Consider the following 6071-nt stretch of genomic DNA (forward strand, 5'->3'; position numbering starts at 1 on the left):
ATTTCAAGTGCCAAGGACTCCTTTATATAGTGTGGTGGATTGTGGTTACATCCATGTAAACCGTAATACCCATGAGCCTTCATTTCCATGAGATCCATGGGTTAAAGCTCCATGGAGTATCCATGGACTTACCATGCAAGTCTAACCCATTTTAAATAAGCAATTAGCCCACACTGTATAACTACAAGAGTCCATATTTAATTAGTCACACTTTTGATCACTAAATTAATTCTAAATTAATTTTAGATCAATACTAATTAAATAATATTATTTCTTATTAATATATTAGAACTTATAATATATTAATAAATAATAATTTATACTATTCTCAAAAGATTATACATATAAATTATTCGGGTGAAGTGCAACCCAAATGGACCATGCCGGGTCGGGTCAAGTAGATCTCAAATATAATTATGGACTTAGACACCTTATCCAACACTTCCATTGTCCAAACCCCTAAATCTTGACCAAAAGTCAAAAGATCAATAAAATTCAACTACCCGGCACATACGTTGGGCGTACACTTCTCCTACGTGCGGCGTAGTCGAGGGATCTACTGAGTCGGGGTCAAGCCTGGCTACGTTGGGCGTAGCCAGAAGTACGTGGGGCGCCAGATCCCAAAAACCGCTCCAAAATGTCTTAATCATGATGACATGTAATCCAAACATAGATATGACCTCCATAGAACGTCTTAAACAATAAAGTCCATAACTTTAAGCCTTTGCATGGACGAAAAGAGCTTAAACATTAACACCCTAACTTAATCCATACTCAACACCACCAAACTTTTGCATGGCTGGAAAGAGACTATCAAACAATCATTTTTATGAATCTACAAAACCTAAAACGCATGAAAGGACGGCTATTATGCTCTAGAGTACTCCATACTCACAAAGGTCCATGCTTTGGGACAAAAAGCTCATAAAAACTCATCTATGGAGATCTAGAAAGAAACACATCAATGTATAAACTTTATACCTTCAAAAGATGCACAAAGTGACGTCGTTTCTAGATCCACAGGTTTGCAACAAACACCACCTTCTTCACTAGTCTTCTTCTTCAACAAAAGAGCATCAAAAATCACTAACAAACTTCAAATCTTCACACACAAGGATTAGGCTCGAGATTGTGGTTTGTAAGGAGTGGATGCTGATAAGGAATGCCCAAGGGAGGCATAAGGTGGATTAATTAGGGGGCAAACCCTTAAATCTAGGGTTTTGGAAGCTGAGCTAGTACGCCCCACGTACCAGATGTACGCATCGCATACTAGCATGCATCCCGCAATTCCAGGTCTCTCACAAGTACACTGTGTTTACCTCATGTACGCCCAACATACGGGCTGAAGTGGGAATCTTTTAGCAACAAGGCAGCAATAATGCAAACTTTAAATAGGACAAGGGCTAAAATGAAAATACTTAAAAATCGGATGTTAAAGTTTATATATATATATATATATATATATATATATATATATATATATATATATATATATATTGTCTAAATAGTATGTTAAATTCTAAACTACAAACTGAAAAAACAATTGTGTGATCGGACAAAAAAAACAAAGACTATGAAAATTCAAAGTACACTTAAAATTCTTCAACCATGTTGAATCAGATGACTTAACTTCAATACCCCCCATTCAGAGATTGTATTTCATTGAATTTACAACCAAAAAATGCATGTAAACTGTCTAAACAGTAGCTTAAACTGTGAACTACAAGATGGAAAAAAAAATCAGGTCTATTGAACAAATAACAAAGACTCTATGGCAAATTAAAATTGACCTAAAATTATGTAAACATGTTGAAAATTTTAAAAAACAAAGCAACAAAATGTAATATGGAATTACCTTAAACTTTAAACTTGTCAAAAACCTTCTCCAGTGGAATGGAATATGGAATTACCTTAAACTTCAAGCTTCAAACTTATTGGATTCCACTTTAAGTTCTTTCATACATTCTTTGAACCTTTGAATCTGTTGTGTGGAGTTCCTAATGTATCTTATGATCCTTTGAATGCATTTAATACTACTTTGGTGTTGATCCAACCCATCCCTAACAATAAGTTTAAAGATGTGGTCCATATACCTGATGTGTAATTGTCCCCCCCCCCCCCCCCCCAATCGTTCAAGTCTGGTAGTTTTATCATGAGAAATTTGATGACTTTCTTGTTTAAACTAGTATCGTCTACAGTTATCGTTATTACATTATCGATACATCATCCTTGATGACAAGTCAAAAACGTGTGTCCAATGGCTTTTTGCTTATGACTATCTAATGGTTTGAATTTGATAATTCTTTTGTGTATGACCCAATATTCATCAATAAAGTGGGTTATGACCACCATAGAACTCGTGCTTTGATACGAGCTTTCCTAAGTATCGTTGGTCAAGGGATTACTAAAGAATTTAGTAAAGTTAGTCTTTTCTTCAAGAAAGTCATCAGCTACTCCTTTTGAATAAATGGTTCTACATGGAAATGTAGGTTCTATACGTTCACATAATACATAAATAATGAATGATTGAAAGCTAGAACATAACACATTGAAACAATAAAAATATGAGTGGTACATTAACATAACACATTGATAGATTAACAATTTTAATATAACACATTGAATTTGATATAATAGAATAGTTGTGTACTTTTATACATCAACATAACACCTTCAAAAAGTAACATAACACATTAAAAGAATAGCATTTGAGTAGTAGATTAACATTATAAATTCATAGTTAAGCAAAATCGTAAACAATTAACATAGTGGTGCTTAAATTATTTTCTTAGTTGGAGCCCAATTATCCATGATTGATCTTTAATATCGTTACTTGAAATGAATCATTGGTGGTGAATAGGGGGTGATTGTTGGATTAATCGACCGAGAAGAGATTGACCTAAGGAGAGATCGAGTACATAAGGATTTTTTGTGTTATGTATGTGATAGATCAATTAGGCGTGAACTCATATGATGTGTGTAACGAACTTAGACGAGGAATGAAATACCCAAAAACCTGTTAGGTCCATTATACAAAACCGAAAATTGAACTATATATGCTTATTCAGTCATAACCAGTTCCTGTCTGGTGTCCGGTCCAAACACTAAACCCTAGAACGACTAGCACTCAAATTAATATATATTCATGATAAGTTATTTATATACATTCACATTTTTATATATATTTAATTTTTATATTAACTTTTAACTTTCAGTCTAATATAAGTCAAAAAATTAACTTAAATACATTATGAAATGTAAAATCTTTTAATTTTAATGATACAAATGTTGAGTTGTTAATCCACTATATTTAATTTATTAATTTAAATTTGATTAGATTGATAAATAAACTTGAATTTTTTCTGAACATATTAGTCAGTAAACTCGTTTTAATAATTATAGTTTTCTTTTAAAAGGTAGCTTAATTTATTTTATTTAATTTATCAATAATAATAGTTGAAAAAATAATTAAATTAAAAAATATATCACTTTACATTTTAAAATTTTGGTTAATTTTTTTTTCATAATTAAAAATTTTGGTTGATTTATGACATAATTATAATGATCAAAATTAAAAAATAAAAAGTAAAAAAAAATTGGTTACATGAGTTATTATTTAGATTAACTATTATAATAACTAAATTAACATTAAATATATAAAAGATTTACAATTAATATTATAAAAACGCAATCCGAAGGTTAATGTGGTTAGGATCATTTGATTCTAGTATGTCTTTCTGAAAGTCTAAATTAACTAGTTAATGATTATAATAATTAAAAATAGAGAAAATGGCCATAATAGTAATTTTTAAAACATTTTATCACTAAATAGCCAAAAAAAATGAAAAATAACTCAAACTGCCACAATTTTCGCAATAACCATCTGTCATTTTTTTTGGTCGTTCACTACTAAAAAGTGCCATTTGACTTCTAAGAAAAACATAAGCATGTATTGTCTTAGTCGCAGAAGAGTATCTGGGAAACAGTTCAACACACCACTAGTCGACTACTAAGTGAAGTTGATTTTATGTCAAAATAACATGCTACATATTTACATATTTTCTGATTTTTTTTCACAAACTCAACAGTTTAAAACGCATAACTAATGAGAACGAAATTAAGTTTCTTTCTATATACGTCTCAGTAAAAATGTGATCGACTTATTACCGTTTCTCATTCAAGAGGTAGAAGATTTCTTTGAATTACAGCTTGGTAGAAGGGTTTACGTGGCACAAGAAACTCAACAAGAAACAAGACTATATATGTTCATCTGCTCATGAAAGGGTATACTTTATCATTTGACACCAAGGGTATAGATTATGGTAAATAAGTGATATACCAGAGAACATCACTGAAAATGGAGCTTTCTTTGCAGACCATCGTTCCTGTTGCTTCATTGTCTATGCAAAGATCATAACCCTTATCAAATCTCTCTCTCAGACCCATAAAATTATGATTCTTTTTTACTTCTTCCCCATTTTTTAACCTTGTTTTTCAGCAAATATACAAATTCATCATCATTTTGTGTTTGCATATGAATTCTTACTACTTTGTTATACTATCTCTTTACTGCAACTGGAATCTGATTTCTTTTTATGTGGAAGTTAAGGCTATATCTACTCTCAAAGTCTCGAAGAGGGATTAAGATTTATCTTTCTTCTCTCTCATATGCTAATTTTTGATGAAACTGAGATTATAATAATATAAAATGACTGTTACCCTCATTGAATTAACCCGCAAAACTGAAATTAATTGAGGAGGTCATCAACCGTTTTAACTCAAAATTAGGCTCCATATACCCGGAATATTTTTCCTGGCTCTCTGGGAACCGAGGAGCTTGGACACTGGGGTCATTTTTTTTGTCTTTTCCTTGTCATGGCAAAGCTGTTAACTTAATAAGGAAGCTTCGTATAACACTAAAAAAGTAATGAATTTAGTCGTCTTTTTGGGATTGATTGCATGTGACATAGGGACGAATAGCACTCCACTGATTTAAAATATGAACACTTCTTATGAAATTGGCCTAACATCACAGCAACACAATACCAAATTGATTGCGACATTCTTTTTCAAGGTTTGTTTAAGAAAATACCCAACAATTTTTGTAGGTTTTTATTTAAATTGAGATGTGGACATGAGAGGGGGGATTCATATTTGGAGGCATAAACAATTATTTCCCACTCTTTAAAATTTTGTTAACAAGCATTTTCATAAACTTTAATAAACCCCCACCCCAACACACCCACACACAAAAAATAAATAAATAAATAAATTCTAAACATAGCACTTTAAATATATGTGGAGTCCAATAGTCTCTCCAAAAAAGTTTTATGGAGAGAAAAGGGACTCCAACATATATACTCATTTATATTAACATATCACACCGATGTGAGATACACTAACACGCACTTGTTGTCACAAGTTTTTTACCGCTACCATTAGATCAACCATTAATAATGTCGCAAAGACACCTTATGTTGATCCCTCTTAGAGGTGATTTATCCATCGGATCGGGAAAAATATGTCTTTCTACCATTTAAATGTGAGTTGTCTTCCTATTATAAATAAACTTATTTGGTTATTTTAATATTGCAGGTTTAGGAATGGTATTATTCATGTGACGATTTAAGGGAAAATGATTTAAAAAGGCAACGAGGTTCTAAAAATATACAAAAAGATCATTATCTTTTTTTAGTGCACAAAATATCATTAAAGTAAACTTTTTGTGCATATAATACCAATGAAGTACACATGTGTTCAAATAAAACCTTGTGATAACAGATTACCTCAGGTAAACGAAAAAATGACTTAAAAAGGTAATGAATTTTCTAAAATGTTCAAAAAATACCATTGAGTACACATTTTAGTACAAAAAATTGTTGGAATCCTAAGTCGAGTAGGACTTGGAGACCAACCTAGTTTTTAGGAAATTATAAACAAGTCAGTTTCTAGTTTCCTAATTGTAATCTAATTACAAGTCGGTAGTTAGGATTATATATACATTGTTTTAGGTCGAGCTATGATCATTGAAAACATTGTAAACACCGTGAGTTTTGAGTGATATTCTCATA

The sequence above is a fragment of the Lactuca sativa genome, chromosome 1 (genome assembly GCF_002870075.4).
Source record: "Lactuca sativa cultivar Salinas chromosome 1, Lsat_Salinas_v11, whole genome shotgun sequence".
Taxonomy (NCBI): Eukaryota; Viridiplantae; Streptophyta; class Magnoliopsida; order Asterales; family Asteraceae; genus Lactuca; species Lactuca sativa.